At 43.3% G+C, this 27,751-nt stretch overlaps 1 protein-coding gene across 17 annotated transcripts in view; it reads right to left on the bottom strand.

Annotated features, from left to right (window-relative positions):
- Ppfibp1 (PTPRF interacting protein, binding protein 1 (liprin beta 1)) overlaps positions 1–26,741 on the bottom strand; it is a 145,417-nt gene extending 118,676 nt beyond the window's left edge. For 11 of the 17 annotated variants that reach the window (XM_011241624.2, XM_006507098.4, XM_006507096.3 and 8 more), the window contains exon 1: positions 24,667–26,741. The gene's annotated coding sequence lies outside the window, so the exon portion shown is untranslated. Of the gene's footprint in view, positions 1–21,831; positions 21,883–24,666 lie in introns of all 17 variants that reach the window. The other 6 variants (NM_001355729.1, NM_001355728.1, NM_001170433.1 and 3 more) reach the window with 3 other exon arrangements.
- Positions 26,742–27,751: the final 1,010 nt, after the last annotated feature.

Here is a 27,751-nt window from a genome sequence, read left to right as displayed (position 1 = left end):
CTTCCTGGACTTGGGCCTCACTCCAGAGCCCCATGCTCTTGTAAGGATTGTTCTCAGGATCACACATGATCAGCCTGCCCCTTCTGCTTGGCACACAGACATGTGCTTGATACCAACAGCCCTGCTTCCTTCCCCTTTGACCTCCACGTGCTCTGGCTCTGCAAACCGTGCCTACAGGAGCACAACTTGCAAGCCTCTGGTCAACCTCTTGCCATGGAAACACATCAAGGGCAACGTTCCTCTTTAAACAGAAGGAAGGACAAAGACTCCAGATGCAGAATCCCCAGGCAGGAGCACAAAGGGCCATTAACTACACACTCAGACATTAACTTACATTAACCTGCTAACCCCAGCTGGGATAACTTCCCACTAGCAGTGACACTGCACATTTGGCTTGTGCTGAATGACAAACCTCATGAGGGTAAGCAAACCAAGTATCCCCATTTTAGACTTTTTTTAAAGTATGGATTCACACTATGGAGCTGCTCCAGGCTGTTTCCTGGATTTTGACTATCAGCAGTTGTCTCAGCTACATTTCAACTATAGATTCCAGCCAATCACTGATATAATGCTAAGAGTTTTATGGTGAGTGCTACTGAGTTCCAAATTATCTCTGAAAGCAAATCTTTCTACTAAAAAATTTACAAAACTTCCGAAAGCAAATTGCACTAAATGGAATGAACAATTTCACTAGGACAAGAATCTTAGCAGGACAGCCAGTTTGAAGCCATTCTCCTTACAACTATGCACCTGGGCAAACCATATGGATGATGTTAAACAGTACTTGTTCCTAAATGAAACTGTGTGGAAATACAGGCACTCCTGCAAGATGCATTTTCCTGCCCTCTCAGTTCTGTGAGACAGTATGTTTTATCTAAAATACTTAGCAAGAGTTGCTGATCTACTGCCTCTTTAAACAGGCTTTAAATAACCAATAATTCTGAAAGCATTTAGTATTTCAATTTGGAAGACCTAGAGGGGCAGGAAAGTAAGGAAGAAAAAAGAAGGAAGGAGGGAGGGAGGGAGGGAGGGAGGGGGGAGAGAGGAAATCACTTCATTGTTAGCCAAAGATCATTCCCCCACCCCATCCACATGCCTGTTCACAAAGTGTCACCAGAAAATGTACTAAAATGTATGGAGAATTGCTGAGAGGGCCAAATTCAGATGGTGTGAGTGAGTGGTGCCCTTGTTATAGGTGCTGAGTCTCTGAGAATAAGGCTTCCTGTCATCAGGGCCCTTTCTTAGTGGCCTGTTCCTGTCACTGAAGGTTAAAATCTGCAGACAAGAATTACTCTCTCTGTAACTCCTAGGTCCTTAGTTCATAGGCAATCCATCACTCCTGGAAGGCTGTCACAGAACACAGGGCTGCTGAAGAGCTCTTCCAGTTCTAGTGACTTTTCTGACATTTGTCAAAGAACACAGTAATTCCACCCAGGGAACTCTGAACAGGGCACTCATGAAGTCACAGGTTATCCAGCCCAGCAGCCAGTGTCCTTTAGGCTCTAGACGGATGTCAGCCAGCAAACCAGGAAAGGCTACGGGAGAATCAGAGCCTGACACCAGGCAACATTCACCAGAGTACAGGTGAGTGCTGTGGTACCCGGTGCGCAATGATAGAGACAGCACCACTGAGGGCCAGCAGAAGCATCAGCCTAGTCTTTCCACTGTCTTCTTATCATCCCCAAACTGTGTTCATAGCTACCTTCAATCCACCACTGTCTCTACCACAGGCAAGGACTAGAAAAGCAAGGCAGTTAATTTCCCTTTTATTCAAATTAATTGAGAGACAAAGACTCTAGGCCTGGCCATTCTTCAGTCAGGCTCCTGAGCCTTCTCCTAGGCACATCTGTGCAATTCCTTCATTGCGCTAGGAAGTGGAAAGATCTAAATTATAAATAAAGCCAATTCCTTCGTGCTAAGCCAGCGTAGGAGACCTGGGACTAGGAGTGGTCTGTAATGTAGGGCAAGTGTGACTATTTTTGTCAGTGTGTTTACTAGGATGTAGAAGCAAAAATACCCATTAGTTAAGGTTCCAACCCCCATTTGGGTATCCTGCCTGACCCCAATATAAATCTAAATTATGTGTCCATACGGAACTGTGGCGATCCCTCACCAGAACATACACTTCTAGAACCCAAACCAAGTCTGTCCTGCAGATAAATAAGCCTGTCTATCATGGTACAGAATTTACATTTAGTACTAGCTTTATGACCTTGTCCCAAGATTAGGTTGGTAGTCTGTGTGTCTGTTTCTCTTTTGAAAATGGGACTAAACCAATCTAGAGACTGGAGAAACAACTCAGCACTCAAGAATGCTTGCTGTTGGGCTGGAAAGATGCCTCAGCGGCCACTCGTCCAAATAACCCAGGTTCAATTCCCAACACCCACATGGCAGCTTACAACTGTCTATTACCCCAGCTCTAGGAAATCTGGCATCCTCACACAGACATACATGCAGTCAAAATATCAAAGCACATAAAAAGTAAATGTAAAAAATCTTCAAACAAACAAACAAACAAAACAACCAATCCATTAACCCTGGAAATGTTTGGCTAACATGTTTGAGTATGCAGAAACCCTGGTTGGAGTGAATTTTTTTTTCCAAAGATCAGAAGTTAAATATATGACCCTTCAGGTCCCTCTAACAGGACAATATTCATGAAGACCCAACACCCTTTATAAGGACCTGCCCCTGATTTAACTACTACTCAAAGCTTAGGTTACTAACCAGCCCCCATGTTGGGCCCTTAAAGTCTCAGTATTTGGCAACAGCTGAACTCTGGCTTAAAGTCTATACATTGGGGTCTGGGAGGATAGGAAAGTACATTTCACAGATTCAACCACTACACCTCTTAGTGTGTAAAAATAAAAACCATGAGTGTTTATTTGTTACAATCAGCTAACTCTTTCAGACTAACCTATTTTCCTGAGGTCCAGGCACCTAAGTCGGCCTGGCTGACAGCTTGCCCTTAACCATTACACCCTACCTCCTAGAGACATTATGCAATATCAGCTTAAAGAAGGCAGCTCTCTCCCACACTTTGAGGTCCCACCCTCAAACAGCCAAGAGCATTCTCCCCAGAGAGTGTGTCAAACCTTCCGACTGCAGGAGAATGAGGCCAAGGTGGGGTAAGAGGGTGGTGTGGTGTTGTGTGGAGTGAGTGAGAGTTTCCAGTGGTTTCCAAGCCCAACTGGCCCTGCCTCGTTCCTGAGGTGCAGCCAGTCCCATGGAGAAGGTTTTTCCTTTGGCCTTTTCCCCTTCTTGTCCTGATTGACTTCTCAGGTGTGAAGGCAACACTGAAAATTCCTTCTGGTCTAGCTCTTCTTGATAGACTTTTTTAAAAATTCTGGGTTTTCAGAAGTTTTTCTCCCAACACCAGTCATCTCTCTCTGCACAGCACCATGATTCATGCCAGGAATCTCTTCTTTCATCCTCTGCAGACATGAGTCACAATGAAAAGGCACAGCTGGAGATTCCTCATCTGAGCTGGACAAGAGGTCGTGGTCTACCTCAGGCAGGCGGGTAGGCACATGTGTACAGGCATGTTCAAAAGACCAAATAAGACTCCAAAGGCTCTAGGGCTCACACAAAAGAATCCAAGTCTTCTTGAACAGCACACATACCCATCAGAGAGGGATCTTCTGTCTTTCTACCACCAAGCAATCATAGTGCTCAAATTTTCCTTTTCATCTGAGGAAAACTTGAACTTCTAATTCTTTATTTGTCTCTTATTTTTAGCAAACACAGTAAAACGGTGGCAGATCAGCCATTTCATATCCCAACAATCCAACTGCCAACATCCCTTTAAGAGGTTTAAAAATGGGTATTTTTTTTTTGTACAAAACCTGTCACTATGGCAACTTGAATCTGCTCAGTTTCTGAATAGAGAACAGTGAACTATTTATTTATCTTTCCACTACAAACATCATGGAAACAGGTTGGTAACATTTTCCTCCACCTGGCACTACAGAGCTCCAGCCTCATTGTGTCAAAGAAAAGGTGACAAAGCTGTCCAGAGATTGAGGGAGGCTTTCTCAGAAGCCAGTATGTATACACACACACTCACACACACATACACATCAACACACCAGCACACAATAACATACTACCACTTTGGCCGTGTGCCAAGGACAAATCACCAAGATTCCCCATCTCTAGACCTACAGGACACCTAACCTATTGATACATTAGATGAACAGAACCTATAACCCCTTCACTTCCCAGAAGACAGAAAAGCATATGTGTGTTCACTTCTGCAGATAGACTCACTCTGGGCTCAGGAAAGAGCTTGGGCATGATTATCTATGTATGACTTTGGCTTTGTTCACTCACACCACAAACCATGACTGACAGTTTCAGAAATTTGCTGAACACAACGGGTTTTGGGAAATGCCAGGAACTGACTGACTCCTTTTTAACCACAGCAGACTAACTTTATCTTCTGGCAAGAGAACTCTGTTCTAGTTTGAATCTGGAATGTCCCTCCCAAGTTCGTGCTTTTAAGACTTGGTCCCCTGCTGGTCTGTGTTTAGGGGACACTGTAGAACTCTGGGAATGTAGCCCACTAGGAGGAAGGCTTAGAAGGCTGCATCTGACTCCACCTAGCTCTTTTCTTCCTGGTCTAGCCACTATGTGAGGAACTTGACCACACTTGCACCACGAAGCCCCTGTGCATGAAGGACTGAGCCCTCTGAAACTGTAATCCACAGCAACCTCTTCTCCCTTAAATTGTTTCTGTCAGGGTTTGTCACAGTGACAAAAGAAACAACCAAAACAAACTCATAAATCCCAAACCTTAGCCATGACTAAAATATCCTAGCATGGATTTAGAATATCAATAGGAGATACAATCCCTTCCATTTGTCCTCCAACCTCCAATGCACCTGGATGGATGGATGGATGGATGGATGGATGGATGGATGGATGGATGGATAGAAGATAGATAGATAGATAGATAGATAGATAGATAGATAGATAGATAGATAGATAGAAGCTTTTTACAAAAATCCATTAACCCTGGAAATGTTTGGCCACAAAGTTCTGGGTTGATATTTTGTGTGCCTTGCCTGCTTGTTCGCCTTTTGTGATGATGACCCACCAGCTCTGTAAGTGCAACACAGGTTGTTTCAGAAACTATTGTACTTATATATTTAGAGAATTAATATTCTGATCATGCAGCAATTCACACTTGGGGAAAATTATTCAATTTGGAATCAGCCATTTCAGAAATCCAGAAGCTAGGCCCCACTACACCACAATCAGGCATATGTATCACCAAGCATCATGTGAACTTCCAAGAAGCCACAGGCCTGCTGTTTAATAATTAACAAGGAGGTTATGATCCCCCCCTTCATTTGGCTACAGGGTCCAAATTTCCCAACCTGGCAGATAAAGTGTCTTGCCACATCTACACTTGTGTTTGATTCCTAACAGACACACAGCGTAACTCCACTTGACACCCACTTTGGAGCTTCTAGGCAATCTAAGTCTGGAGAATTATTTTAAATTGTGCTGAGGACACTACAAGCTCCCTCAAAAGTCTCATGAAGGCTGAAATTTTAAAAACACTTGTTAGGTGGCCATTCAATTAAAAACTACAAATAATTAGCAGTCAGCTCTGACCACTTTCTGAACACCAACCGAAGCTAGTAAACAACCACAGGAGTTAAGTGATGTACAGGAGTACAGCAAGGTCACAAGTCAGGACAGTAAGACCTATCTTAACTAATAATATGCACATCACAACATCACATGGCGCTATGAACTGACACTCGTACAAAGGGTGCCCAAACTGGCACTGTCAACCCCACCCTCACACCCCAGTAGACTCACCCTGCTAAGCTACCTGTCAAGAACTTCTCTATCTTAAGTATACACTGAACTTGGAACAGCATTCCAAATCTTTACTAACAAGAACAAAGGTTTGGGGTTGATACTGATGACATGGTAGTAATTTTTGTAATCCCCCAAGAGACCAGACAGGGGAGGGGCTGCAGCAGGACTTGGGAGCTCCTATACTGCTTTGCACGGTAAGCTGCATCTTCTTTCAGAAAACCCTAAGAGGCTGGCTGGGATCCATACAGGCTAAGGGTATGAGACAAAAGGAAACTTGTCACAGCACCAGGAGTCAGAGGGAAAGCAATGACTACTTCCTATTACTGCAAGATTGGGGTGGTCAGGTTGTTTAAAGGGAAGAAAATATACTTCAAATGAAAACTTAGCCTAACCGTACAATTCTGTCTAATGTTTGTCAGCATTTTTACATCTGATCTCATTTTTTAGCCTGAAAGCCCTCCTATGAAAGCTGGCCTGGAATTATCATACTCAGTCTACAACTGGCAGCATGGCTTGTCCAAGACCACAAAGCTTATCAACATTGGGGTCAGACTGCCAGAATCTTGGTGTGGGAGTTTTCCTTATAGTAATAATTATCATCGTCATCATTCTTGAGATTGTAATTACATCATTTCACCTTCCCTTTCCTCCCTCCAAAGACTCAGAGTTTTTAATCTGTCCAGTTCCAATTTGTCTAAGTATTTTTTCAAACTTGTATACAAAACCCCTGAAAGTCTGGCTCCCCCTACTTCTCTCCCTCCCACCTTCATGCTACAGACCAGTATTTCATAAAGACAGGGACTGTTAATGGCACATAATCCTGGGGCAGAGCCAATCCCCCACCTGCCTCTCTGACTCTAAATAATCCAGATCTTCTGTTGTTGATAACAAACCACAACTTCCAAAGTACAGATGACAGAGGTTGGAAGGGTCAAGTTCACCACAATGAGCTTCACTCACCAATGCACTTCATGTCAAATGCATATATGCGGAGGGAAGTAGACACGACACTTTAAACAGCTCACAGACTCCTTAGTCATAGTAACTTAGAAAAGACTGTCCCTGGTCATTGGGTGCTGTCTGCTGTTATCTGAGGCCCTTGCAGGATTTACTCATGCCAACTTGGCATTCTCTTTCTGCAATAAAAGATGCTGGGACACAGGAAGTCAGAAGGGGATCTTCATGCCATCAACAGAGACTCAGCTAAGGCAAACACTAATGGAAGCTAATCACTCCATTAACTCCATCAGCCAAGCAGCCAATAAAACACAAAACAGCTGGCACGCTCCACTCCTGCATGCACCACCCCTGCCTTGTTTCAAAGGGCTGGAGCCAACATGACTTCAAGTGACTACTAGCACAGAGCTGCCTGCTGGGTTCCTATCTCAAGATCATGAACCACTCTCTCCAGTCCTTCAGGGCCATCAATAAATAGTCAGATCAGTATCAGTCTTATTCTTCCTTTCTCTCCTCATCAATTTCAACTTTCCTCACTGTTACTTCCACTTCTACCTCCGTCCCCAAATATCCACTCTAACTTCCAGTCAAACTGCAAGACTGGAATTTTAGTGAAACAGTTCCAACTGGCCAATGGCACAACATTTTACAATGTTCAAGCCTCAGTCTGCAGCAGTCCCAAGATTTGGCCAATGACCCCTGAGCATTAAACATGTAAGGGAATGTAGAAATCACACCAATTTACATAATCACTGATGCTTACTGTATCTATGTCTTACCTATGGAATGTACATGCCCTAAATTATATTATAATTCTAATTTATGAACTTATATGTATTACATGAGGAAAATTTCCCATATCCTCTCCATTCCTACCAAGATGCAGGAAAGAAGATGAGAAAACCACACAATAGATCCAAGCTCCAAGATCCAAACCAAGGCTGTCAGTCACCAGCTCAGAAGCTCTTTCCTGTAATTATAACTCACTTTCTATTCAAATACTGAGTTAATTCACTGCTGAAGTGTAACCACAAGGCTGAAGATGACTCTTTTAGAGAACACAGGTTCACTTCTCAGCACATACATAACAGCTCACAACTATCAATAACTATGTTTCAGGAGATCCAATGCCCTCTTCTGGCCTTTTTGGACATCAGAATACATGTGATATACAGACATGTATGCAGGCAAAACACCCATACACATAAAATAATAATAAAAAAATTTTTTAATTAAACACAATCATGGCTTCAGGGACTAAAATTAAATAAATAGAGCATAAAGGGGATTCCCAATGAATGTCTTTCTTTAACTCTGCAGAATAAAAAGCATATTGGCTTAGAATTCTGAAAGCATAAACTATTTGGCTTAATTCATTAACATGCAAAGCCTGAACATACACACAATAGAAGTTAAATGACAAGATAACCTCATGTGGAATTCTTCATGCAGAGACTTCCTATTAGTGCCGTTCTCTTAGGTCATAAGGGCTTAGCACCAGCACCAACCAAACCTGACTTCTACACAGCATGATAACTTAAGCTTGATATTCTTTTCTCATGATTCTGTTAATAAAGCATGGAAAAGTAACAACTCTTTAAAGGATGCCAAAACTCTTAGCTATGTGCAAAGGAATGACTGAGCTATCACCCTTCGCAAGAGCTGTGTTTCACGTGAATAAACAGACAAAACACACTTTGCCTTGACTATGAGCACAGTCCTAAGTTCATGATGAACTCAACAAAACAGAAAGACCTGTGAGGAGCAGGTAACTTATCCACAATAGAAAGGGGGAAAAAAAAAAAAGCACTGAACAGGGAAATTTTCTCACATCTAAATAAAATATTTGAAAAAGAAAAGAAAAGAAGAAAAAAGAAAAATTCACTTATCAGATATTCTAAAACTTTTGAACAAAAAAGAAAAGTTGCATTTTTTTTAAATTGAGAACTAAGACATAATCTGCTGAACTCCCACAGAAAATGAGCCACGTATTATGATAGGCATCTCAATTTAATCCAACAATCCTAAAAAGCAAAGTTATTTCATGCTACTGATGAGAAGACAGAGCTCGGGGTGGGTAAGGAACAGAACTGTAATCCTAAAACAAGAGCACCCTTGAATAGAATCCTATTCTATCCAAGGTACAACTGATTCCAAAACCTAAGATATTGGAAGCTGCACACTACCTACTAGTTCCACCAAGGAATTCAGGACCCTGACTACAGTGACAGGGCTGCTCCTAAGTGGAGCCCATCAGCCCTGGAGTCAGAAGCTCTGTTTTAACAACACTTCCATTGAGTGATGGTTTCCTCCCAAATTAATGGAGATGAAGATGGTATTTAACCTCATAACATTGAGGTAAGAAGCAGCTATAAAAGCCGCAGTGAAAGGCCTTACCAAAACAGCCAAGTGTTCCATAATGTTACCTCATCTTCAAGCTTGGGGTGGTACAGCTGATGAGCAACTGAGTGCAGGTCCAGGGCCCAGTTAAGACCACACCTCAGAGCCTGAAGGGGAAAGGGCCCAGGCATCGAGGAAACCTGTCACAGCCCCTGTTTCAGCTACCTTCCCATAGATAAAAAATTGATTGTGGGATAACTCTATACAAATCGAGGCCACAGTTTGTTGAATGGACTCCTGGTCATAGTTAGTTAGCCAATTTGGAATCAGTGGAAGCCTTCAGTAAACTCCCTTCCACCCAGAGGCAAGGGAAATCAGAAACAAAACCAATCATGCAACCCTTGACCCAGTAAGAGCCTCATCTTCTCTTGCCAACTTTCCCTTTTGTATCCCATATGTGTGCATGAAGGTTCTTTATCCCAGGACACAGTGGGGACACAGGCACTTGAGGTCAGTCCTCCACAGGAAACACTAGTCATCTCCTTTGAGATATAACTTTAAACAATGATTACATTAAATGGTCACTTGCAGAGCAATAGGAGTTCACTGTAACATTGACTTAAAAGATTTGTAGATGTGAGGTAGAAAAGAAAACAATAAAAGAAGAATGTGGCTCAGCAGTCAAGAGCATATGTTGCTCTCGCAGGAGCACAGCTCAGGTCCCAGCACCTCACAACCATCTTAACTCCAGTTCCAGGGGATCCAGCATTCCCTTTTTACCCTCCTCAGGCACCACATGTTTGCATGTGCCTAAAAACCACACACATTTATACATAAATAAAATAAAAATTAAGTCATTGAAATAAAAAGTTAGATAAGAAAACTAGGTAAAAATAGGTATAACATATAGAGGGCAAATAATATTTAAAAACATGAGCTAGAGTTGAAAGAGTTAAAAATGCTAATTTACAATAGATAAAATGGGACAATAACATGAAGAGTGTTAAGATACATGAAGCCTGTTGTGGGTTTTCCTGATGCTGTTTGTATTCTGATATTAATTCTGCTTCCTCAAGAGGGGCAGAAGAGGACCAGAGGGGAAGGAGAGAGGACAGAATAAGAGGAGGAGGAAGCCATGATTGAGCAGAACCATGTGGCCAGGAGAAACCACAAGTAGCAAGGGGTCTTATAGCTGGGGAATAAGTTAGTATAGTGTTAGGTCTGCCCAGTCTAGGCTTATATCTTAAATAACTGGATTGAGTGGTTTTTATACAGGGTTTATTGTGGTTAGAAATTCCAGCAACAAAGCCCTTAGTCACATATGCACATCTGATCTCATTAACAGCAAATATATAAAAAAGAAAAGGTATCTTTTTTCCTTTAAAAAGCCCCAAATATGTGGAGCTGGAGAGATGGCTCAGCGGTTAAGAGCACTGACTGCTCTTCCAGAGGTCCTGAGTTCAGTTCCCAGCAACCACATGGTGGCTCACAACCATCTGTAATGGAATCTAATGCCCTCTTCTGGTGTGTCTGAAGATAGCCACAGTGTACTCATATACATAAAATAAAGAAATATGTCTTTTAAAAAGTCTTTGGGGTTTAAAAAAAAAAAGACCCAAATATTATCAAAGTGAGAATATCCTTCTGTTAATGGGAATAAGAATTAGTTAATTCTGGCTAATTACAGAAATGTTAACCAGGACTTCCACACATTCCATCCTGTGAAAATGAGACCAATATAAAACTCAGAGAACACTGACAGCACAAATGCTCATCTAAGCTGAAAACAAGCAGCATGCCCCCCAGTACACAGAGCACCACAGTCCTCAGAACTGTTTACAGATACTTCAGCAATGCAAATGAGACAAGTTGTATAAAAGTGGAAGTTAAATTATATACTCAGAATATTTGACTTATAGAGAAAATATATGACTAGGGGAAAAGATGAAAGGAAACATTCTACCACACAAAAGAAGTATACCTCAACGCTCGGCCTGATTTCCTTCCTGGATTTGCCCAGGATTTTTTTTAAGGAACACGTGGGAGTGGTGGGGAGCTGAACATAAGTATGTGTGCCACATATATGCAGGGCCCACTGGCCAGAAGAGGGCACCAGATCCCCTGGAACTGATGTTACAGGCATTTATGAGCTGTTCAATGTGGGTGCTAGAAACCAAACCCAGGTCCTCTGTAAGAACAGCAAGTGCTCTCAATCACTAAGCCATTTCCTCAGCTCCTGATAACATTTTAAAATTTGGGTCTCCGTTGTATTTTTTTTCTATACTACTCAAACTTATAAGGTAATTCATTTTGTGATTACAAAAAAAAAAAAACCTAACAATTTCAAATATGAGTACATGATGAACAATAGATGTAAACCCAAAGGCTCTCACATTTTTGCAGGTAGCACATAAGCTGTAGTTAATTAAGGCCATCTATCAGGAACAAAGCTATTTTGTACTGAACTAGGTCTAGCACAACACTAGGCTTCTTGGTATCAGAATAAAAGCTACATGTTTTACATATCAAAGCATATTTTAGAAATTCATAAACTGAAACCTTTTCTATGAGGGAACACACCAAAATTATCTCCACAAAACAAACTAGTTGAGCAGGAAGTTACTAGGAACACCTTAAAAACTAATCATTGTTTTCACAGCTCTGAATAACAGCCAGCTCATGTTGGTACACAGTGTAACATAAACAAGCCATCTTTAGTGAGCTTGTCCGTGCTCAACAGGACAACATGAAGCTCTCAGCACATGGCTTTGCCTCAGCAAAATCACAATTAACTCCTGGGGGTTCACCCTCTCGAAGGCTCGGTCTCTGAGATGGCTTTCCCACAGCAACTGCTAACTCAGCAAACACTTTGTGCTCCTCATCCTGCTTCATCTTCAGAACCCCACAACAGACATCTGGGGCATATAGTCTTTGTCAGGATGGCCTTTCTCTGTGGGATTCTTAGGCACATCTCCAGACCCTACCACAAGATTTGGTGACAATTCTTCCAGTCCCCAAGTTGTGACATAAAAATGTCTCCTGACATCATCAGATGTCTTCTTGGAGTCAAAATCACCTCCTCTGCAAGCCACTGCTACAGAAATTACTGTTACTGCCCTCACTTGACAAACGGGCAAACGGAGTGGTGGGGCCTCCAGAGCCTAAGATCCACAATTCTATATACTTCATGCATCTCTTCATGCCTACCTTACACATCTTACCTAACTGAACCACCTTTCTACCTCCATGGACCTCAGCAAATGTTGGTCTAAGAAACCTCATCACCTATTTATTTACTTCCTACTGGGAAACACATCATGGTCTTTAACTAGCATATAATCTATCTGAAAAAAGTAAGATACATCCAGACACAAGCCATCTGTATTGGAAAACAAACAAATAAACAAACAAAACCTCTTCCCACATCTGTAAAATAGAAACAGTGCTTACATGGCCCTCATAACTAACTGAGATAGCACAACTGAAGTTCCCATTGTAAAGTACAATTCCAGAAACAACTACAAACCAAAGGAGTGGCAACAAACAAGGCTAGCGTCAAAGTCTCAAATGGGTTAGGCTGGGCAAGCTAAACGCCTCACCTACATAGTAGCTGAGCATCTAAAATCTACACTGGAGGTTACCTGATCTCTGGTAGAGTTCTCAAGCTGAGTTCTGACACAGCCTCTCAGCAAAGCTGCTTCCAGCGGGGCTGAAGGCAAGACCGGTTTAAGCACGAGAAGCAATAAGGAAGGGGACCAACGCCTGTTGAGCTTGCCACAGGTCAGTCCCTCTGCACAGGAGCAGGAAAGACAAGCTTGGAAAGAGATCAAGATCAGATGAGGTGACACAGTGACACAGTTGTGACAACAGCCAGGCAAAATCCAAGAAATACCATTTTCCTTAGAAAGTAAGCAAGAGTGGCTACAAAGCATATCCTTAACTTCCATAGAGAATCTCAGAATAAAAGATGTACATTCTGACTGGTTGGCGAGAATTCACTGAAAATAGAAAGATGCTTAAAGCTGTGTGACTGAAGGTAGAGATTTTACCGAAACAAAAGGTCAAGCGGCCATAGAGAGATAAACTCCAACTTCTTTATCTCCATGCCCAGCCCTCCCTGCTCTCATGTTCATCCTTCATCAAAGTGAAGGCCCACAGGAGACAGACCTTTTCTAAATCTTAATTCAGTAAGTAAAAATTCCCAGACCAAATGCTGGCTAAAATTTATTAAAGACTGTAGAACACATACCTATCCCCATGTGGTCTCCACCTCAGGATTACCTGTGTGAGCACTCTGATGTAAGCCATAGTAAAGACAGGCAGGTAGCATGAATACTCAGGACAAAAGGATGATTCATGCCCCAGGCAAATGGGGGAGAGGGAAAGGTTTCATCATGCTACTAAGAATGGCGCATGATTTGGAAGTGTTTATTTCTGGAATCTCTGGTTTCAGCTGGACGATGGCTGACTGCTGATAACTGAAACAGCAAAATGCAAAGCCAATCCTAAGGGGACATCAGTGGACCACACTCTTATTCACTGGACTGCTTTAGTCTTCTGCTTCATTATCCTGATGTCATCACCACAACGAATCTTCTAGAAAACCACAACCCAATGTCTTTTCAGCAAAAGCTCTGACTAGAAATAACTAGTTAAAATAAAGATTAACAACAACCTTATCAAAACTAGCATGTAACGCAATGGCCTCTGCGTCACAACACCTCTCTATAGAGCATTTCCTGGGGTACTGGAAGCTCTGCTTTAACCAGTAACTGAATGTGGCACCAAAACCAGCTGTTTCTCACCAATTGGAATGCTCAAGTTTCCCCAAGAAGCTAGCCTGTGAACCATTAAGCCATTAAGTCTGGTTGTCTAAAAATTCCTCCTCCAAACAAGTCAAGTTTTCCTTTGTCTGATTTTTTTTTTCTCTTTGCTAACACTGCTTTCCACTTCAATAAATTAACTGACTGCCTCAAGACACATCCTGGTAAATATGTCACTCCGTATTGTTTAGATGAGAGACTCCTGTCATTATTTCGAGTTTTTCCTCTTGAACAATAATCCCCAGAGCCAGCTCCTCTGGAGCCAGGGCAACTTGTCTATGAATTTCCTTTCACTGCTTCCTACTGTATGGAAGATGGCCTGCAGAGAACTCACTCAACACTTAGCCCTTCCCATTATATTTTCCTCCATTTCACTGAGTGCTTTCTTCAACCCCACTTAAAGAAGAGTTCTCTAGAATTCAAAATGAACCCGCCACCCTCTGCCCAGTTGTGTTTCTCCCATCCTTCCCCCGCCCCTGTGCCTTGCACTTGCTCCTTGACCTCACTTTCTCCAACCTCAGCTACTCACTACATCGGTAGTGCCTCGCCCATCAATTCCTTGAGGGAACAGACAAAATGTTCACCTGCTGCGGCTTACTGTTCTCCTTGTAATCCTCAATATTCCTCACTGGATTCTATCTCTCCTGTGCTACTCGAACTGCTTGCTTTCTCTGAGTTCACAAAAAGACTGGCAGACTCCCCAGTCTACCCCTGTAATGAGCCTGCTGACTGTGAGCATACGAACAATCACAACACAGGGTTCATCCCGTGCTTTGACCACCATTTTCTTTTATGGTTCCTGCTCTACCTCCCTCGGTAGTTTTTCCTTTGCCTCCTAAGTGCCACGTGCTTCCTCAAGGTTAGGTACTTGCTTCTCTTTATACACTCCTCAGAGTTTACACTCCAGCTTTTATGTAACAGTTCTACAGAGAACTAGGAACTATCAACCTAGGAATTTGCCCACACTGCAAACTTAAATTTCTAATATTGCTTAAAATCATCATGTGGATAATATCAACCTACAATCCTTTTTGAAAAGATGTATTTATTTGTTTGTATCTCTGTCTATATGAGTACATGCACATGTGTTTATACAGATGTAAACACATGCAGGAACCAGAAGAGGACACTAAATATACCCTCTATCACTTGCCACTTTTTTTTCCCTTTGAGGTAAAAGTCTCTCCTTGTGCCTGGGGCTTATATTTCTTGCCTAGACTAGAATCCAGACAGCCACAGCAACCCTTCCATCTCCGCCTCTCTCAGAGCTGAGGTTATAGGCGCATGCAGAGATGCCAGTCCTGTCCAGTCCTTGTGGTTTGAGAACAGGCACTCCTAACCTCTGAGCCATCTCTCCAGCCCCCACTAACAATGCTTGAAAGCCTTTAATATACCACTTACAAAGCCAAACCAAAGGCAGGAACATGCCCTGGAACCCTACCTACCTTGCACTAGTGGCTAATGAAGAGCCTGATTTATAGCATGGTCCCCTCTCCCCACCCAAGCCCAGCTCACACAATCTTCATGACCTTGACCAAGTTGCTGAACCTTTCAGGGTCTTTGAGCCCTTGTGTATAAAGTACACGTCATAGCAGTACTTTCTTCTCGAGCAAATGCAGGGATTAAGGTGAAACATGTAAGATGCTTATAACTGTTTATGGTGCAGCAAGAGCTAGGTAAGCATTAGCTACTCTCTCTGATGGTACTGTTCACCTAAAAACCTAGTAAAGTGATTATTATCTAAGGTTGATTACTATATATAAACCACAATATAATCTTGAATTCCAAACAATCAGACTTAGCCATCATGTTTCCCATTAAAATTCCATTTTTCTTGTGTGCTCTTCTTGGTTAAGAGTCATCTGCTCCCTGTAGTCCTGTTCTCATCTATTCACCTAGGAATACCCAGCATACTACTTCCAAACCCTTCTTTATAATCACCCTCCTCCACACCTTAAGAAAAAAAAAAAAAACAAGTGGGATCAGCTTGTCAGATATTCAATGAAATAATAACAATATCTGTCATCTATCCAAGGCAGGTTGTTTGCCAAGAATAAAGCTATTAGTGCTTCACAGACATTATCATACTTAATCCTCATAACCACCCAACTACTCTCAGTTCACAAGCAATTTAATTAACCAAAATCACATAGCTAGTAAGGACAAGGGATTCAAATCTACAATCATCTGGCTCCAGAGCCCACACCCTTCATTCCTATGCTGCAGCTAATAAAATTTTCATAAGCACATCTTTTACTCTCTCAGAGTTGGAGAGCAGACTCCTGGGTGCTCTGGTTTAAGGAGGTAGGAGTGAGGTGAGAGCTAAAGGAACAATAAGTAGATAGGAAAGAGTTCACAGTTGGCCCGTCACCCGACCGCTCTACCTATGTTAATTGAGAACCTACTTGGAGAGCTACCCCTTTCTCCAGGGTCTCTACACAATGCTCCTTCCATAATAGCTAACATCTTTTCTTGGAAGTCTATATGCCAAGTATGCCAGTGTCAATCAAGAGATGGGCAGATAAAATCGAGTATAGCAAATCCAGAATATCACCAACTTCTCAGCTTCCAACTAACTTCCCAGAACCGTGACATTCTATGCCCTCAGCTTCCTACCTCCAGTGCCATTTTTTATCTTGATTCATTATTTCCAATGATTTCTAATCCTAGCAAATACTCTCAACACAAGCATCAATACTTATACCACTTTAGAGATAGAAAGACTACCACTGAGAGATTAACAACTTGCCAGTGTCAACCTATTATAAACAAGACTTCTAGTTTAGTATCTATGGGGCTCTAACCTCACACTCTTCTTCCCCCCTCACACAAAATAATGTCTTTTAATTTAAAAAAACAAAAAAAATCATTTTTTTAATTTAAACTTAGTTAAGTCCACAAGCGACTGCACATCACTGACCCCTACATGGCAATGGGAAGGAAATGTCACCCTAGAGAACCAAAGTCCTTAAGCAGAGAAAATGATCAAGAACCATAACTCTTGAAAAAGCTTCTCAACTGTGCAGTTACAATTGGAAAATGTGAAAGGTTGACAGGAACATCCAAGTACCTGATTCCAAGGAAACAGTTACTCAGGTAACTTCACAGGTCTGGTCCCAGCAGACTCACTGGATCAACCAGATACTTTCCTGACTCATCATTTCCCTTTTCCCTTTTCCCTGTCCCCTTCCCCTCCCCCACCCCTCTGCCCACAGCCAATCTAGAAGACAACACACAGGCTCACAGGCTTTTCCATCATTCACAAGATGACAGTAGAGCAAGTTCAAATTCTACTTCAAACAAAATTAGGTCTTCTACTGTGTCATCCTCACTCAGGATGATATTCTCAAGATTCATCCATTTGCCTGCAGAAGTCATGATGTCTTTGTTTTTTATAGCTGAACAGTATTACATTTGTAAATGAACCACTTTTTCTTTATCCATTCTTCAGTTGAGGGGCATCTGGGTGGTTTCCAGTTTCTGGCTATTACTAATTAAGCTGCTATGAACATAGTTGAGCAAGGGTCTTTGTGGGATGTTGGAGTATCTTTTAGATATATGCCCAGTGGTATAACTGGGTCTTGAGGTAGAACTATTCCCAGTTTTCTGAGAAACTGCCAAATTGATTTCCAAAGTGGTTGTTCAAGTTTGTACATCTTTGAAAAACATAATGGCCGTAGGGACATTATTTGTTCAACACTACCTATGCTGCTGAGTTCTTACATGATTAAAAACAGCAACAAGGATCCACCCCATAATCAGCATCCAAACGCTGACACCATTGCATACACTAGCAAGATTTTATTGAAAGGACGCAGATGTAGCTGTCTCTTGTGAGACTATGCCGGGGCCCAGCAAACACAGAAGTGGATGCTCACAGTCAGCTAATGGATGGATCATAGGGCTCCCAATGGAGGAGCTAGAGAAAGTAGCCAAGGAGCTAAAGGGATCTGCAACCCTATAGGTGGAACAACATTATGAGCTAACCAGTACCCCGGAGCTCTTGACTCTAGCTGCATATATATCAAAAGATGGCCTAGTCGGCCATCACTGGAAAGAGAGGCCCATTGGACTTGCAAACTTTATATGCCCCAGTACAGGGGAACACCAGGGCCAAAAAGGGGGAGTGGGTGGGCAGGGGAGTGGGGGTGGGTGGATATGGGGGACTTTTGGTATAGCATTGGAAATGTAAATGAGTTAAATACCTAATAAAAAATGGAAAAAAAAAAAAAAAACCAGCAACAAAAACAGGTCGTCAAGTTCCTCATGTTTTCATGTTCTTCTAGATAAAGTAAATTCAATAAGATTTCCCTACTAAAAAAAAATCCCATACAACTCTGGAGCAGTGCGATGATGTTTATGCAAAGTTCTACAACTGAAACGAGAGAAGCAAAAGCAATGTAATGAGCTTTCCAAGAGCTGCCTTGGGTCCTGTTTGCCTGAAGGACTCAGTCACTTCTCTAGGCATAAAAAATCTTACCACTGAAAACAGCATCGTTTTAAAACATTTTCATTTTATGCTTTGACAATTTCATACATGCATACAATATATTTTGGTCATATCTGCCGCCACCCTACTCCCCTTTCCCTATTCACTGGGACACACCCCATGCACACACATCCCCCTCTCTCGTTATCATGTCATATATATGGATATATCATATGTGTGTGTGTGTGTGTATGGATATATCATATATATGTATACCATATCATACACATGTATATATGAATAAATGTATATGTCATATATCCATAGCCAATCATTGGAGCAATACACCAGAGGCCACATCCCCAAAGAAAACTGAAGAAAACTGACTCCATTCCATGGCAGGCAACAGCTCCTCAGCTAGCACTGAGGCATCATGAGCTCTTTCCTCTGAAAGCACCATCTTTAATCTTACTTTTATCTAATCAAGTTTGCCTTGTTATCTAGAACTCATACACTATGAACAGCATACCTGCTTTCCTAAAGATGTGTGCTTGAACTAGATTGGTTAGAGAACAGGTAAAAATACCCGTTCACACTCAGGCTAATGGGGTGTCCATGAAATTTACAACAACCCCCAAACATTATAGCGTCTGATCTTCCCCCTACATGCTCCAAATACCTAAGCATAATGACTGGTACTCTATACAATTCCTGTATTCATGGGCATTTTCAGGTGTAGAACTATACAGAAAGCACTAAATGGTCTGTCTATTCTCAACTCCTTAAACTTGCCAACCAAAACAAAGACACGTGTGTGGGCTGGTCAAAATGTGAGTCATAGCAGGTTCCAGTGAGACACATAAGCCCAACGCAGGCACAAACTGTGAGGGCAAACCCACCTGGCCCACATTTCAGAAATAGAAACTGTTCAATGCATAGACTGTTCCACACTGAACTCAGACCCTCCCTCCCTCCTCACCACAAAACTGCATGCAAATTAAATCTTTTCAGAGAGGCCAATTTTAATCTATAACCCAACCTTTTTTGGCATTTCAGTTCCTTCAAAGTGGAAAATAAAACAGAAAAAGAATCCTCACCACTTTGCATTCCAGCAACAACATAATTACTACATGAAAAGAAAAAAAAATGGAAGTCTTTGAATTCTGTAGGGCGGGCTAAATCATCTTAGGTTTTGTTTTGGTTTGTTTTGGTTTTGCCATGAGCTTTATTTAATAAAGCATTAATCTCTGTGATATATATGACAAAAGCTGCAGGGGTGTAATAGGCATACGTTCTGACATGCCCTGCAATAAGTCTCAGGAGTACGTAACACAACAGATGAGGAACTGCACGAGCCCACAGAAGTTTCAGACATTTGATAATTGATTTAACTGTAATTTTATAAACTTTTAGCTGCACCACAACGCTGTCCAGAAGACACTTGGTTTGCTTTATTTCTAAACATGACCCAGCACCGAAACAGAGCTTTAACTGTAATAACTTTGAATTTCTTATTTAAACTCATGTTTGACAATGGTTTTCCAAATTCAAATTATGGGACTTGAGAGACAGCTCAGCTTGATTTCTAGCACCCAAATGACAGCTCACAAATGTCTGAAGCTCCAGTTCTAGGTGATCCAACGCTCTCTCCTGGCCTTCCTTCAAGGGCACTAGGCATGTGGTGCACAGACATACACGCAAACAAAACATCTGTTCACATTAAACAGAAATAAATTAATTGAGCTGGGTGGTGGTGGTCAATGTCTTTGATTTCATTCAACACCTGGGGCCAGAGGCAGGTGGATCTCTTGAATTTGAGGCCAGCTTGATCTGCAAAGCCAGGACAGCCAGAGCTGCACAGAGAAACCCTATCTCAGAAATTAATTAATTAACTTGCCTGTTCATGTTTTCCCCCTTTGACATTTTTAAAATACAGATTCGATACTTAGGACTGGGGAGATGGTTCTGTTGTTAAAGTGCTTACCACAAAAGAGTGAAGCCCTGAGTTTGGGCCGCACCACCCACAGCAATACAGACCTGTAATACCAGGAGCTGGACAAGCAGAAAACCGCTGCAGCTTTTGAGTAGTGAGCCTAGCCAAACTTAAGAAGATACCTAACATCTGCTCCTGGCCTTCCACATACAATCACGCACACATACATACACACACCAAATTTTAAAAAAATAATAAAATAAAGATATAGACCCAAATATGAATGGATATGGAGACATTAACTAAATCCTTCACTCACTGTTTTGTAAAGGTAATTCAAACCAGGACAGAAACATGCAACATCTTTGAAAAGACAGAATGTTAAATAAGATTTTCCTTCAGTTAATCAGAATTTCCTTCTAGCTCAGCTGTTTAAAAAATAGGTACCTTAAAAATTGGAAATGAAAACCTCAAAAAGTTGATTTTAATGTAATAAGTTGTCAGCATAATTTACTACAAAACCTAAGTAGTCCATGGGTATAAAAGACTGTAAAAGAAGTCAGCTGCTCTGCGACAGAATGACCTTGTTGTGATTTACCTCATACTGGTACAAAGAACGGCATAAAGACCACAGGAACTGCATGAGGCTCCCTCGGTGACTGTGTTCCCAAGAACAATTTAAGACAACTTTCAGATTAGACATGGGTAATTTAGAATTACAGCGTAGCCTAGATTTCAAGTTTCTGGTCTGGTAAGACCAACTGACTCTTATGTTAATGTCACTATTATAATAGTAATAGTTGTTTAACAAAAGGAATTAAATCAAAACCTAATCTCACCTTTCTTAAAAACTTTCATATCTTTTAACAATTCTCCTTTTTCTTTTCACTTTTATTTACTTAGGGTATGTGTCCCACATATGTTATAAGGAGCTGAGGCTAGAAGACAACTTGGGGGACTCCATTCTCTCCTTCTATCTAGGGATCAGGCCTGGCAGCAAGTGCCTTTACCCACTAAGCTATCTCACTGGCCCAAGAACTTGCCTTTCAAACTACCACGCTGGGGCTGGAGAGGTGGCTCAGTGATTAAGAGCACTCATGACTCTAACACAGACCCTGCGCTCACATGGGTTTTAAAACTGTCTGTAACTGCAGTTTCAGGGATGCTGACATCCTCTTCTAGGCTCCTGGGGCACACTATACAGCATACAGGCAGTAAGTTCATACACATAAAATAAAAGAATAAAAGTGCCATGTTTTACTATACCACATCTGCCCTCATAACCATGAACTGAAAAAGAGAAATAGTATTTCAAATTAAGTTGTACAATAACTTATTGCTCAAGTGTTTTAAAACTTGCTCCCCCCCCCAAAAAAAAACCCATACATACACACACACACACACACACACACAATACTTTTTGCTTGACTATCTGGTCTTCGAGGTTCCATCTTTATCTGCATGTCATTGTCTAGAATCTGTCATCAAGCAAGGCTACACTACATAGTACCCACCTTAGTGCCCACAGGAATTCCACATTTCTTTCTCAATAGAAGAAAACTGCACTAGAAAATACAGAATATTTTACATACATTCATTGAACATAAATACCAAAATTTTGTCCAATATTATTACTGAGTCATTAGCAATTCCAATGCCTTAGTTCAAAAATGCAACAAAAATTAAAATGTTCTGTTCCCATAAAGTACATACTCCCTTTACAAAAGCTTGTTCTTGCTGGGTACGATGGCACAAACATGTAATCCCGGGGTGGGGGGGACGGGGGACAAGAAGAACCAAAGTTAAAGGCCAGCCTGAGCAACAGGGTGAGATCCTATCTCAAAGAAGAAAGGGGGAGTGGGGTTGGCCCTATCAAAAGGTTGCTCTTCATATGCCCCGTGCTGTTTGGTTATTCCGGGAACTAGGAACAATGCTGTTTGAAAACAAAGCAAATAACACACAAATGTCCTTCCCAGTTCTGGCTATAGAGACGTCTTTTAAGTTCCATTTTTAAAATCCTCTATGCCCACACTTCCTGACTTGGGTTTACTAGACATAATGTGATGACTTTCTTTACCTAGCTCCTGGAAATGCCCTTTAGGTCAGAGTCTGGGATGCAGCTTCTGACTAACAATGAAGTCCACTCCCACTTCCTCCAGACCTGGCAACCAGGGAATCCTCACTGCTGAGGCACCCCTGCCCTCAAAGAGGAAACTGGCTTCACTCAGAAATCTCAGCTACATGCTTTCTATTTCTTGCTCTAAAAGAAAGTGCCTTGAAACTCTGAGAGCCAGTGTTGGAGTCAGAGTACTCAAAGTTAATTTTCCCCCAGAGAGACAATCACACTCAGTGACCCATGAGCAGAAAATCTCCAAGCAAGAAAAGGAGTTTGAAACAAGAAATAAAATCAGAATCCTGCCAATAGACAATTGCTTTCTCAAGTTAACAATCAGACCTTTTGAGTTCCCCTCACACTGCTGTCAATTCTTACTGAAAGCAAGGGTCTGTTTTGGTCCCACATCGGAAAAAAATCATATTCTCATTATTAAGAGTTTGTATACCATGCTTCCCAGCATTCCCCTGTTAAAACTCCTTTCCCAACCAGTAATGCTGGCACAGGCTTAACCCTAAGAGTTAGGAAGCAGAGACAGGCAGACTTCAGTGAGTTTGAGGCCTGAGCGGTCTGCACAGTGGCTCAGAACAGCCAGAGCTACATAGTGAAATCCTGTTTTAAAAATAAAAAGTAATAAAATAAAACTTAAACTCCTTTCTCTAAAAGTGAACCCTGAAAACACAACTAACAGCCTTCATTCAACTTTTTCTCAAGAAGCCCCAGGCAAGATCTAGATTGTCAGCCGCTTTCCTAACTGCTCTGGTGTATAAACACCAACAGAGTTATAGAATTGTGCCCCCAAGAAACCAGTTTTCCCACAGCTACGAATATATACAAGTGAATTTCTCACATCCTAACTGGACTACATAAAAAATATTTTACATTGATATGCAAGGATAACACTGATGTTCTTTTACTTAAGCAATATATGGTAGGATGTAAGGAAACTGAGAAAACATAAAACTATTTTCTCTTTACTTTCTGGGAAGATGATTCACATATTTGTGACACTTTTAAATATTCCCACCTGCACATATACTTCCCTGCTGGTTCTGTAGTAGTGTAGGAGACTGGGCTCAAGCATATGTCCCTGATGGGCATTCTCTTGTAATATGAGGAAACCGAGATTCAGGGTCTGAGCACACTTTCCAAATGTGTGGCGTGGCTCTGCAGTATTATATAGGGATTCTGGGGTTCCACCACAGTCCCCTGACTGGAATCTGGGGTATATTACAGGGAGTCTGGGTCCCATTGCAGTTCCCTGAATGGAGCGTATGGTATTATTGGAGTAGTTCCGGGGTGTGGGGTCCCACGAAAATTCCCTAACTGAAGTCTGTGGTGTGGTGGAGACTCTGGGGTGTAGGGTCCCAGAACACTTCTGTAATTGGAGTTCTGTGGTATCAGAGTCTATGGTGTGGTGGGAGGACAAGTGTGAAATGGGCTCACACTGTCCTGAATGAGTCTGTGGCGTGGTGAGATACCCACTGTGTAAAACTGTGCGCATGTCCCTGACTAGAGTTCCATGGTACTAGGATTCTGGGGTGTTCGGGTCCCAGCACATTTCCCTGACTGGAGTCTGTGGTGTGGTGGGGAGTCCAGGAGTGAGCTGGAAGCACACTTCTCTGACTGGAGGCTGTGGTGTGGTGGGGATTCTGAGGCGTGGGGTCCCAGCACACTTCACTGATTGGAGTTCTGTGATTCAGAGTCTATGGTATGGTGAGGGGACGAGTATGAGATGGGCTTATACTACCCTGGCTGGAGACTGTGGGTGTGTAAGGGGTCGGGGAGTCCGGGTGTGAGCTGGGAGCACACTTCCCTGGCTGCAGGCTGTGGAGGGAAGTCTGGATGTGAGCTGGGAACACACTTCCCTAACTGGAGTCTGGGGGGGGGGGTGCTGGGGGGGGTAGACCGGGTGTGAACTGGGAGCACATCTCCCTGACTGGAGACTGTGGTGTGAAGGAGAGACCGGGTGTGAGCTGGGAGCACACTTCCCTGACTGGAGTCTGTGGAGGGGAGTCTGGGTGTGAGCTGGGAGCACACTTCCCTGACTGGAGTCTCTGGGGGAGTCCGAGCACACTTCCCTGACTGGAGTTCTGTGCTGTGGGGAGTCCGGGTGAGGGAACCGAGGACCCAGACGAGCCCTTCCTGTCACCCCGAAGCTGCTGCCCCCCACTCACTAGAGATCCCCGAGAACGCGGGCGCGGGTCGCAGAAGGAACCGCCCGCGGCTGGCTTACCTGAGGCGGAGGGCCGCCGAGCTCCACAAGTTGCAGTTCCGCCTCCCGGGACCCGCCCGGCTGCCAGATCGCCACTCTCGACGCGGCCGCCCCCGCGCCCTACACGGCGACAGGAGCCGGGGCCGGAGCACAGCGCCCGGCTGACATCACCGCCGCCCAGGTGCCGCCTCCCCTCGGTCCTCCTCGTCCCACCGCCCCGCCCCTCCCCCGGCGGGAACCAGCCCCAGGGGCGGAGGGGGCGGGGCCTCGCGCTTGCGGCCCGCTGATTGGCCGGGCGCGCGGTCACTCCGAGGCGGCGCCTGGTCTCCCACATTCCTGGCCGAGCCCAGCGGAGCTGGGAGTGGGCGTCGGTGGGGAGCGCGCCCGGTCCGCTGCGGTCCGTAGGGCGCGGATAAAGGGCTGCGCTGAGCCGGGCGGTCGCTCGCAGCTCTTCCCGGGTCAGAAGCGACGCTCATCCCGAAAGAACGCCTCTGTGTCGCGGACCGAGCGGACGTGGCGGGCGGGGAGCCCCGCGGATAAAGTAAAAGGCCCCGGAGGGGAAACTGAGGACTTACAGAGACTGAGCGGACGAGGATCCCAGAGGTGGCCACCCTAGTTCCGCGTGGTCATCTAGCGGCGCTCAACCACGTGGCTGCTTTTGCATTTAGTAACGAGACAAAAATAAAAATAAAAAGACACGCAAGCTTCCAGAGAAATAAAATGAACTCTCCAGAGGGAGGGGGTAAATGTTTTACTATTTATATTTTTTCGAGGTTTTCCCCCCCTCTCCCCCCCCCCGCTGTGACACATATCAAGGCTGGTCTTCAAATTGTTATCTTTTTACCTTAGCCTTCCTAATAGCTGAGGTTACAGGCCCACACTCAGCAATAACCTGCTTTTTAAAGATTTTTTATTATTATTTTTGTTGGAGTTTGTTGTTGTTGTTTGTCCTGTCGTGAAACTGTGTGTGGACCAGACTGGTCTTGAACAGCTATCTGCCTGCCTCCGCCTCAAACTATTCAAATCAAAGATGTGTACCACCACACCCAGCTATTTTTGTTATTTTGTTTAATTATGTGTAGTATGTGTGTGTACCCATGGAGGCTAGAAGCATTGAATTCTCCCAGTTGTGAGATAGGGGCTGTGGGCTGAACTCAAGTGTTTCTGCAAAAAGAGCAGAAGAGGTTAACTGTTTGGCCATCTCTTCAGGCCCTATGCTGAACTTTTTAAGTCCCATAAGGCTTCTGTTTTGATGCACAACTGAAAAGGGAGAACCCTCACAACTGAGTTCAAACCACATGATAATAATTACTGTTGAACCAATTGCAGTGACTGAGCTAACAATTAAGAATTAACTACTATTTACCCTCTGGTGGATATCAGCTGTGTAATCCTCTTGGCTGCAAAGTCAGGGAGATTCTCAGGAGCCCTTCTTTCAGTTTCCCCTGTCAGACCCAGAACTGAACTGAATAATGAAAAGCAGCTTTATGGATACAGAATATGATTAGTTTCTGTTAGCTTTTTGTTGGCTATGAGCCTCCCCAGCCCCCACCGCCGCCGCTGCCACCACCCTGGGGAACGGAAGGTGGTGTGTTTGTGTATGTGTTGACTGGGGGGTTTGATTTTAGTTTTCTTGAGACAGATTCTTAAGTAGCTGAAGCTATCCTTGAACTCACTATGTAACATAGGCCAGCCTTGAACTCAGGAACCTTCTTCCACTAATCCCAGATGCTGGGATTAAGGTGTGTGACATGTGACTTTTCAGCTGGCTTTATTGTGTGTTCTTTGATTAATGACGTCGCACATTCGCCATTCTACCACAATGGATTCACAATGTCCCTCATTGTGTCCCATATGCTCTTCCCAGCCCACCTGTCCATGGGAAGTAAACTGATTTTAACATAAGGAGTCAAAGCCTCAGCAAGGTCCCAGCTGACTATAAAGCCGGATCCAGAGGATCTGACGCTCTCTTCTGTCCCCCAGGGGTACCTCTGGGCAAGAGACTCACATTTAAAAAAAAAATAGTATTGATTATTCATACTCCACACAGTTTCAGAAACTCTAAAGCTACACAGATAAACTAGACTTGCCCCCTGTGCTCGCACTGACTTTATATTGTCACCATGGTAACTGTCTGACTGACTCTATTCTGAAGCCTTCCCTTGAATTCCCCAGCGGTGATTGTCTACACCAAACCAAATGAGCTTCTGAAGTGTTTGTTTTTGTCATCAACATCTTGCCCTGAAATTCTCAGCTGGTCTCCTAAAACTAGCCCTGGTCAGGCTTCTATTTTATCCCCACCCCCACCCATCTCCCTCTTCTGTCCATCCCTCTAGTAGAGAGACTCACAGACACTGCTTGGGTGCCATCTTTTGTCACTTTCACCAAAGGTATAAGTAGATTGCCTACTCTTCTGTCAAGGTCCAATTAAAGCTTTGACCTGTCAGGACCTGCTGTGTGCCACAGTGAAATCACAGGGCAGGGTGGGGAGGTCTGGGAGTGGACCTCTACAGAGCTCTGCCACATGCTGTGTAACACTCAAATTATCTACTTGAAACTTCAGCTACTTCCACTCTAAGTGGGGCCCACAATGCCTACCAAGGTTACCGTGGGAGGTATTTTACAGGTGTGTAAAGGCTGAGTTTTACCTCGTTAAAGATATTTCCTGCCAGTGGCAATGGTGATACATGCCTTTGATTCCAGCACTTGAGAGGCAGAGGCAAGAGGATCTCTGAGTTTGAGGCCAGCTTAATCTACAGAGCAAGTCCCAGGGCACCTAGGGCTCTACAGAGAAACCCTGTCTCAAAAAACAACCAAAACAAAACAAAAAGCAAGGTATTTCCTGCCTGCCTTTCTCTTAACATTTTATAGTTTGTGAAAGGAGCGGGGGTTTTGTTTGTTTTGAGACAGGGTCTCACTATGTAGCCTGGATGTCTTGGAACACACTGGCCTGGAACCTACAGAGGTGCATAAGCCTCTGCCTCCGGAATGCTGGGATTAAAGGCATACATCACCATACCCAGCAAATTTGATATTTGAGACAGTCTCACTATGTAGTCCAGGCTGGCCTGGAACCCACGATGCAGCCCAGGCTGGACATGTAGCC

The sequence above is a fragment of the Mus musculus genome, chromosome 6 (genome assembly GCF_000001635.26).
Source record: "Mus musculus strain C57BL/6J chromosome 6, GRCm38.p6 C57BL/6J".
Lineage (NCBI taxonomy): Eukaryota > Metazoa > Chordata > Mammalia > Rodentia > Muridae > Mus > Mus musculus.
Note: the sequence above shows the minus strand (reverse complement) of the source record. Positions and strands in the feature narration are given on the sequence as shown.